Genomic DNA, 10555 nt, shown 5'->3' on the forward strand with positions numbered 1-10555 from the left:
TGTGGACTCTGTATTTCCTTGTACGCCAACTAATGATATTCCCTGCTGTGAAGTAGCTAAAAGTTGTCGTGTTGAGCTAATCCGTCAGGCTCCAGTCTGTCGTCCTTCCTTCGCTCTGATTTCAACATTACATAAACGAAATATTTTCAAATACACTCCTCTGTATTTCAATAAATGTATCATATTATTTTATCGATCAAATCATGATTGATTATGGGCCTAAGTCACTCGGGTTCAATATCCTTAACGTTGGACGTATTTTGACTGTCACCGTTGGGTTTCCAGAAAACTCACTATTTTAGGACTTTCTTTATGAATCCAATCTCCCAGACCTCCAAATGACATAACAATTGTTAAGATCGTAGTGGAGCTCTGCAAATATAAATCGTTAACATGTGAAGCCTTAGCCTTTAATATGAACTTCATACATGTTATCACAAGAATGACGGAGAAGAATGTTTAGTGCTTGTGGATCCTGGCTCAATGTCCTGTAGTTGACCATATGCTGGACATTAACGAAAAATTTACATTCTTACAAAGCTGATCTTTTGAAGACCGGCTTCAAGGCTTCAAGTACAGCCGTGCCACCGCGATGCCCTCTAGCGATTTTAGATTGAAAATAATATTTGTATGGCCTCAGCTTCCATGGCCAAAATTTTAATTTAACGCCTTCTGGATGCTTGCTCCTCAATTAGAACGTTCCGTTCTATTCCAGGTCCACTAGATGTCACAGTAAACTGAATCTCTCTTGGATGTCTAAGGCTGAGTTTTAACGAATGTTGTGAGATAAACACAAAATGTGTCACCAGAGATCTATTACTTGCCGACATCGTACGACACTGAGTGTCCGCCCTCCAAAAATCCGACTACCTCTGCTGGGTTTTGAATCCGCTACCTTGGGTTCCGGAGGCTGGTCGACACAGGGAGCGATTTTAGGTTATGTCGTAGGAAGTCAAGAATTAAGACATGCTTTCCTCATGTAGCGTAGTGAAGAGTAATAAATCACCCACCCCCCACCCCCCATCGGGCGAGTTGACCGCGCGGTTAGGGGCGTGCGGCTATGAGCTTGCATCCGGGAGATAGTGGGTTCGAATTCCACTATCGGCGGCCATGAAGATTGTTTTCCGTAGTTTTCCATTTTCTCACCAACCAAATGCTGGGGCTTTACCTTAATTAAAGCCACGGCCGCTTCCTTCCAACTCCTAGGCCTTTCTTATCCCATCATCGCCATGAGAGTGTCGGTGCGACGTAAAGCCTGTAGCAAAAAAAGTATCATTCCCAAAACTACGGGTGTAACGAGAAAATTTTACTGTTTTCACGTATCAAAACCCAATCTATTGGAATGAAATCAACTGCAAAGCACCTCAGCGTAAAAGTCAAAGTACTTATTGAAACTTAAAATCAGTAATAAAATAACGCGCGAGAAACTCACTTCAGCCCGTTGTACTATTCAGCATTATACCAGAATAAACCATCCAAAATATACAAGCAAACTCAGGAAAAATAGCGTATTTTACTTCTTGATTCCCTACAACGTACGCGAAATTCAAGAATATTGATAGACGACACCTCGGTATTCTAGCTTGTCAGAAGTAAGATCAGTATCTCTGTCACGTTCATATGAACAGGCTTTAATGCTACGGGAAGTGCAGTTAATTCCCTGATAGAGGCTTTAAATTGAGGGTCTAACATCCTGGATTTAAGAATTCGAGTACTCTAGTGATACAAAGCAGTGGTCACTTATGAAAATGTCAAAGCCTTACCAAAAACAAGCACAAACAAATAAATTTCAAAGAAATACCAACATGTGGTTAAAGAATTGTTCCCGAGATTAACCTGCACGTACAAACACATTCTCAAAAATTCATTCTACACAATATTTATAGGAGTAATCATTTTTTTGTGCCTTTACGAAATAAATACGCATCTGTGGCGGGAGACTAGAGTGTATTCGATTTGTGGATGACATGGTGTTGTTGGCCAGAATGAATGGTGTCTGAATGTATTGCTAAAGGACCTGAATGTAATCTGTGAGCAATATGCGATGAAAATTAATAAGAACAAAACTAAGAGTGCACGAGGGAAAAAGTCAAACGTCAAAATAAACCAGAAGGATATTGAACAAGTGTCAGCTTTCAAATATCTAGGAAGCAGAACGACGGACGGTATGAGAACCAGTGGGCAGGTGAGAACTCGCATTGCCATTGCTAAAGAAGCCTTCAATGTGCACGCTTTGGTTTGAGCTTAAGGAACGGGATGGTGAAATGCTTTGCTGTATGGAGCACAGACCTGGATGCTAAGGAAGATACTAGAAGCATTTGAAAAGTGGTTATGGAGAAAGATGGAAGGGATATCCTGGGTGAAAATAGTACGGAACGACCAGGTATTGGAGAGAGCTGGAGAAAAGAGCAAGTTATTGCAAACCATCCATACAAAGAAGACGAACTGGCTACGAAGAGAGTGTTTGCTGAGGGGAGCTTTTATAAGGACCGGTAAATGGAAGAAGAAGAAGAAGAAGAAGAGGACGTGGAAGGTATCAGATGGTGGACAGTGTCAAAATAATAGGAAATTATTAAGCACCTAAGAGGATGGCTGCTGTGTGAAGATCTGCCTAAGGGGAGAGCACGTTATATATTGTCCTAATTTGAACAACTTTATGCCATTCCATCAATATTTTTATTAGAATTGAACAGGGTGTTTCAGATATCGTATCGATATAACTTTCTGGGAAACACATTTGTAAAAACCAATCTATTCGTTTAAACAGCAGTGTGAGAGTAACCTCACCCTCACCAAGAGCACTGACACTAACAGATAGAAGATGGAAACTTTTGACAAAAATATTGAAATACTACTTTGTTATTTAATTACCTACTAATACATATCGTTTGTCAACGAAGAAACTTTGCGTTGCATTTAGATCTTTAATTTTGAACTGAACGGTCTTTAGTGTTGTGGATGTTTCACGTCCTCTGACGGTTCGTAGCGGAGAAGAATTCCTCTTCAAATCCCGGGAACGATTTTATTTTAAACTCATTCACTGTCTTTCTGTAGACTCAGAACCGCCACAATCGCTCAGTGCGTCATCAGTTGTTACAGAATAGCCGCCTTCTCTACTGTCAATTGAAAATGAAAGTTTTATTTTCTCTGTCCGACGATGATAATATATCCCACTTACCAACACTTTTTATTCTTCTTATTTTCTAAATTCATGATATTTGAAGATCGAGCATTAAAAATGGCTTTTCTTTGAACAAAGTGGGTTAGGAAAAAAGTCTATCGGATAATAACAAAGTCCATTAAGGCACTGGAGCTACGTTATATTAATTGACAGAATCATAATTGAATAAATTATTCTCAGACTGCGTATCCTGTTTCAGAACGGTTATGTCACTCGTTCTAACGAAATCTGTTAAGACCAGCTAAAGTTACTTACTTTGTTCTGTCAGTGGAATGATTTCAGGAGGTTGAAGGAGCATAAAATTATTGTGATTCATTCTATTTCAGTTTACAGCTCACATCACATAGTCCTTAAGCTTGCTCTGCACTGAGAGGAACCAAATGGAAGGCATTCGTTCTTGTCACCCGCAACATCTGTATTGTTCACAAAGGAGGCCTAAATTGCAAAATCAAACAGAGCTTGAGAAAGTTCGGTGCATAAAGCAGAAAAAGTTTCGTGAAGAATTTAGAAGGGAAGGATACGATAACTGCTGGTATTTACCTCATACGGGAAAAGGAATCGTGCATTATCTAGAATATACACCGGAAAATAAGCGGAACTGTGAATGTGACAGTTCGCGTATCTCCGAATGGAGAGGAGAGAAAAAAATGCAGGCTAATGATTACGCGGTAATAGTTATATCTCAAGACGGTACCTACTGTATGCACACCCGGAAGCTGAGTCTAACACACACCTTGGCAACCTACTCAGACGGTGAAACCTTGGTAATACAAGAGGCCACAAAATAAGATGTTTATATCCATCGTATCTTCAACAGAAAGCTTAACATTTTTGTTCCAGTTGTGCGTTACGTCACACCGACACAGATAAGACATATATCGACGATAGGTTAGGAAAGGCTTAGAAGTGGGAAGGAACGGGCCGTCCCATTAATTAAGGCGAATTAATTAATTCATTAAGGTGAAAATGAGAAACCACGGAAAACCATCTTCAGGTCTCCCGCCAGTGGGGTTCGAACCCACTATCTCGCGGATGCAGGCTCACAGCTGCGCGGTCCTAACCTCACGGCCAGCACACCCGTAAATGTCTAACTGAACACGAAGAAGCTCATTGTATAGCTCATAATAGAAGCTCCCTGCGCCATATTGGGAGGATACCAATCTCAGCGAGAGCAACGTGTGTTTCGGGACAGATTCTGGACAAGCAGTAGAAGTCGACTCTGAGAAAAAGAGATCTACTCTCCTACAGTTCCTCATGAAGGAGTAGTATCCGCTGTCAGAAATAATCATGAATGTGGTACTGATAGGAATAGAGAATCCATTCTCCTTGTACTGGAATTTACTTGAAGAAGTGGCCTGGAAGAGGCACACCTTGCACCAGTTAGCATTAATGGCTCAATGTCTGCACCGAGGAAGCATACTTATAGACATGGCCGAGGTGCCATCCTTTCAGCCAGTACAAAGGAAAAGGAGTAACACGAGTCGATGAAAGATTTAGACACACTTTGTCTTGTTGCAACCCATGATTTAGGAACGTTGTTCGAAATTAAATAAATGGACAACATTTAATCTATAAAGGCTTCTTCTGCTACTAACGATGTAATCCACCTCAAAAACTTTTAGGGAGGATCATATTATAGCATTTAAATATTCCTTTTTATATATTATCATCAGACACCGGCACTGACAGGTTAGTAACAAGTATACACTACCCTGTACAACGGTTATGCTATAAGATTTGCATAGATAATAGGGGTGCGGCCTATTGAACTCCTAGAATTTATGTTACTCTCCTTACATTATGGAAGAACTTTCTACTAAGCAAATTAGTTTGCATTCTAACCCGATGTCTAATTATCGTATATTGGCTAATTTTCTTCTGGTTGTGTTCGTCTCTAATTATTATACTTATCGAAAATCTTCAACGAGCGCTGAGTGTCACTCCCTCGTCGCGAATGGGGTGAGGGGGTGCATGAAAAGGCAGCGGTTTCGTTTTTAAAATTCTCAAACAGCAGATTGTCATTCATAAATATTGAGCGTAACTCTGAGCCACCCACTTAGTTATTACGCAGATATTAGAACGAATTAGGCTCGCATAACCTAGCAATATTTATTCCATTATTTCTCTACAATTCCTTTCTGAATTCACAACGTTCTGTCCCAGGGGGACGGTAAGTTCACAAACTTGATGTAATATTCGTGACATAAGCACGCTTTGTCGTGAGGGTTTGCTTTACATTTGAAAAAAAAACAAATAGAAAAAAGAAGCATGCGCGTTCAAAGTCAAACAAAAGTAGAGGAGAAATTATGTTACTTCCAAACACGGGGAGTAAGTAATTCCCTGAAGTACGCGCGCGTTTCTTTGCTCTCTGTAGAAGTTAGGTCTGCGTAATGAAATCAACATGCTGTAGTGCACTAACGGAGCGATTGGTAAACACACATGGGTTAGCTCATTACTAAATTAGAAAGAACGGAGAACCTGTTTGGACGGAAATGTAATGTGATTGAGTGCTATTGAACACAGCCAGCACAAACATCAAAGAAATGTCCCTCATGTATAATCATATTTCCTCTGCGGTAATTTGTTTAACTGAGGTAGACCAGGTATTTGTTCATCATTTCCACTCATTATGATGATGGCAGGGCAGCCTAATCGAGACGGTGAAGGAATGTACGGTTCACACGGAAGTACATTGATTCGATTCTCTGTCGGAAGTTAGAAAGGGGATTTCCATGAAATTTCACTCATATGAGTAGTGCTGATGAGCCTTGGCTTACCAACTGACCGCTGCTCAGCAGAAGGTCAGGAGATTACGAGGTAACGTGCGGCCAGTGCCAGGGCGGTAGAATAACACACACGGTATCCCCTGCCTGTCGTAGGAGCCGACTAAAAGGGGCCTCACGTGCTCTGAAGTTTGCAGCGTGGGTTGGCGACCACGGGGCCCTCAGCTGAGTGCTGGCATTGATTCCACTAACTTGTGCCAGGCTCCTTTCATCTATCCTACCCGACCTCCCTTGGTCAACTCTTGTTCTTTTCAGACCCCGACGGTATTACGTATGGAGGCCTTGGGAGTCTTTCATTTTCACACCCTTCGTGGCCCTTGCCTTCCTTTGGCCGATATCTTCATTTATCGAAATGTCGGATCCTTTCCATTTTTCTCTCTGATTAGTGTTGTATTAGAGGATGGTTGCCTAGTTGTACTTCCTCTTAAAAAACAATAATCGCCCCCACTACTCTCGCCGCTGGCTTCCATAGCTCAAATCGCGGTCACTCCATGTGACATTTGTGCTGGACAAAGCGGAGGCGGGACAGGTTTTTCTCCGGATACTCCGGTTTTCCCTGCAACCTTTCATTGCATTGACACTCTCCAATCCACTTAATTTCAATTGTCATTGATTAATCATTGCGCCAGAAGAGTGGGAGGCTTTCTCAGCCGGGCCCGATTCCTATTCTCGCCGCTCGATAGGGGCTTCATTCACTCCATTCCCGACCCGGGCAAATGAGTGGAAACTGGCTGTAGATTTTCATTTTAATTTTCATTCGCTATTCACTATTGCGTCCTTTTTTCTGAAGTGTTTTGTGAAAATTAATATCTCTTTGAAAACGAATACAAACACTCAAACTCGAGCTGGAGGAAATAACCAAACACGCTCAAAACCGGTGTCCGCCTGGGAAACGAACACGGAGTCCTCTGGTCCGAAGGCCAATGCGAAAAGGAGGTCGACTGTTTGACTAGTAAACAGAAACAAACTAACAAACAAACAAATACCATCGCCCTAGTGGGCCTTGGTCTCCCAAGTGACCGCTGCTCAGCATATTACGAGGTGACTGGGAAATGTCCATTTAAAATAAACTAATAACTTACGTAAATTTGATTACTATATTTAAGAAATAAATGCAATGAATCGCTTCTTGGAAAGAGCTGGCGGGTAGGAAAGAAATTAAGTCGATGTTTCAATATGCAATGTCTAAACACGTGATTCATAATATTTCATTTAAGACTGTTGTCCTTTTGACAGAGGAAAATGGACGAAACTAGGCAGACATGAGGGATGAACCTCAACTGGAATATTCCCCGCCCCCTTAAAGGACCGGTTCAAATTATTCTCAGCATTGAACATTCATTTCTAATTTTCCGATAGCAATAGATTTCAACTGTTACCATCTTAGCAATTTCGAAACGTTCATTTCAATATTGGTTCTGAAATTTGTTATGGAACTGAATATGAACATGGAGGTTCGGATTACGGATTGTGACTCTGCTTGTGCTTTGACGCGTCCAGTACAGAGACTAGATACTGTACTCGCGCGGACGAACGGGGGTACTGTGTATAGATTATAACTTTGCGCAGTTTATATGCAATGTGTGTTCGTTTGTTTGTGGCTTACTGCAATTAAACTTGGTAAATTACTTCCTGAAGCTTATACTTGCAAGCACAGAGTGGGGAGGATGAACGTTCGTCGCAAATAATATCGCCATAGATAAAACAGTCGGCGAGTTTCTTTATCAAGAATGTTATATAATTGATCATTTAATCAAAACTTTCCGTTCATAATGAAGTTATCCTATCTGTGCCGATAATCATTTTGTAATAAACCGTTCATACACTGGCTATTTATGTCTGCCGGCAATTAAACCTGAACAGATTTTGCTGTAATGAAGTTGTGATGTTGTAAAACCAAATACAATCTTGTTATTTGGTCTCATTACGTTATAATATTATTGTTTCTGTGTGGTTTGAACGAGACTTACAACAACAGCACAACATGAGGGCAACATTCAAGTGACAAAGAATTAGAGGACGATGTTAGAACTTTATCAATAGGTTAATTGACGTTCGTTACTCATAGAGCACGTATGTCGTCCATTCCGCTCTTCTATAATGCAACGAGAGTAACGTAACTTCTTGGGGTGATAGTCACTACGCCCATAATGATTACGCAAATCTCAAAGCAGAACTGTGGGCCTGGTAGAGTATACTTCTTACTTTCATTCTAACCTATAAAAGCGTCAATATCTGCGATCTAGTTATACATAATACTGCAAGGAAGAAAGAAATTGCAACACCTTGAAGAGCAGTACCTACAGTGTCCCAAGTGGTGCGGCGACTACAAATTCAGGTGAGCAAGTGGACAGAGCTCAGTACAGTGTGTGCTCAGCTGTAATACATGGATCAATTTTGTGCGGTAAGAGTTGTCGTGGTGGTGGTGATCATAGTCTTAAGATAAAGTCAAAATGAGCAGCCATTACCTCTTAACTTTAATTAGAGGGAAAATGGAGTAGGTCTTAACCTTCGAAGAATTAAGGCATCGACAGAATGAAGGGAACGGCACAAAGGATCGAAAGGAGAAGAACCAGAAATCCAAGATGCTAAACATGGTCCATATTAGACCTTATCGAAAAATATAACACTCTACTAACTTAAGAATATGAGGCGCCAGAATGTTGTCCCGCAGGAGTTCTTTATTATCGAAAATGTGCTTGCTTTTTAGTTCCATCATATACCACTGGAGAGAGCCAGCATCGAACCCCCAGTTTGGCTCAGAAAGTCGGCGCATCACCGTGCGAGATACTCATTGTGGCGTGAGAGAACTGCACGAGATAAAGGATTGAGTCAAGAAATCAAACCCGTGCACTTCAGTCTTACATAGGTTAAGCGGACCGTCAAGAACTTGTCAAGATGATCTTTTTTCAGTTTTAAGACCATTGTGTTCAGTAACACGTATATCGAGGGTGAGGTCAAACGAGCGAGACGATTTCATTGGTCAGAGGACAAAAAAAATGCGCTCAGATTAATAGAATGCGTCTTTTTTTGCTAGTTGCTTTGCGTCGCACCGACACAGATAGGTCTTATGGTGGCGATGGGACAGGCCTTGGAGTTAGAAGGAAGCGGACGTGGCCTTAATTAAGGTACATCCTCAGCATTTGCCTGGTGTGAAAATGGGAGCCCACGGAAAACCATCTTCAGGGCTGCCGATAGTGGGATTCAAATCCAGTATATCTCGGATGCAAGCTCACAGCCGCGTGTCCCAGACTGCACGGCCAACTCGCCCGGTATTAAGGGAATGAAGGACATGTGGGCAACGATACGTTAACATAGTTGTAAACTAAGTAAACGTCGTCCAGTGAGGCTTTAAAAATTTTAAATAATAATAATAATAATAATAATAATAATAATAATAATAATAATAATAATAATAATAATAATAATAGATCCCAGGAATCAACCTAGCAGGAGACCATGTGGCTTTTGTCATCACATGACTCTGGGCAAATGGGAGTGAAATGTATCGTTGGTTGTCATCTGAAACTATAACATATTGGGTTCAGCAGCCTCTTTCACTCCAACTCCAGCATGTAACCCCGTGGGGATCTGTATATTCCACCTATCTCCGGAGAGATAGGTGGTTCGTGAAGTACCGATACCGGTGCGCCTTATCGCGCTCCTCTCTCGGTCTGTTTTTATAACCATATAAGTAAGTTTTATCAGTGTAATTACATTTTATAAAAAATGTGGAACCCTTCACGATTTTGGGTGTCGTCCTTGCGCAGGGGCCATGCTAATCTACTCTATATCGTTCCTATTTTAGTATATGTACCGCCGGAGCGAGTACCTCCAGCATGTAACCTACAAGAGGTGTCCCTGTTAAACCGAGTAACAAAGTGGAAGGTTGGGTAATCAATCCCAGCGGTAAACTGGGTCGGTGAGCCGATCAGTGTTAGTGGCTGCAAGGCTTACAACCTTGATAGTTAAAAACCCGTTACCGTTTAGGTAACCACCATTACGACTCTAGTAATACTCGAAACATGGAAAGAACGAATATTCAGAAATGTACCCCAGGGGGTAAACAATCCACCCTCACACAGTCTGGGGCAAGCTGGTCATCGGATTCTGGGGAACGTGCACCTTCATGTTCCCCGCTTCTATCTAATTCTGCTAAACGACTGCCAAGAGTTCCTTCTACAATGTTGAGAGTATTGTTGAAAATGTCTTATGAGTCACTGGCAAAAGGGATGTACCTATATAGTTGTTGACAACTAGCTTGTTAACTTTCTTATGCAAACGATGTATAAGACACAATTCCCACTCTTCCGGGATCTTCTCCATTTTCCAAATTTCTTCAATTATTATTATTATTATTATTATTATTATTATTATTATTATTATTATTATTATTATTATTATTATTATTATTATTATTTCGAATACATTCCCCAAAATGTATGTAATCCATACGGCAGGTTGGTAGATCTCCTCACTTACAGGCCGGCCTTCATCGCAAGTGTGACTGCAACATTGTGCTGGTGAGGTCAAAGGAAAGAAAGCCCTGGAGACGCATTACACCACGTTTTGTCACCGGAAAACATTTGAA

General features: G+C 41.1%; 1 non-coding gene across 1 annotated transcript; it reads right to left on the reverse strand.

Annotated features, from left to right (window-relative positions):
* Positions 1–9689: 9689 nt before the first annotated feature.
* On the reverse strand, positions 9690–9796 carry LOC136883596 (U6 spliceosomal RNA). Its single transcript, XR_010861279.2, has one exon. It is a non-coding gene; the product is annotated as a U6 spliceosomal RNA (small nuclear RNA).
* Positions 9797–10555: the final 759 nt, after the last annotated feature.

This window comes from Anabrus simplex, chromosome 11 (assembly GCF_040414725.1).
Source record: "Anabrus simplex isolate iqAnaSimp1 chromosome 11, ASM4041472v1, whole genome shotgun sequence".
Taxonomy (NCBI): domain Eukaryota; kingdom Metazoa; phylum Arthropoda; class Insecta; order Orthoptera; family Tettigoniidae; genus Anabrus; species Anabrus simplex.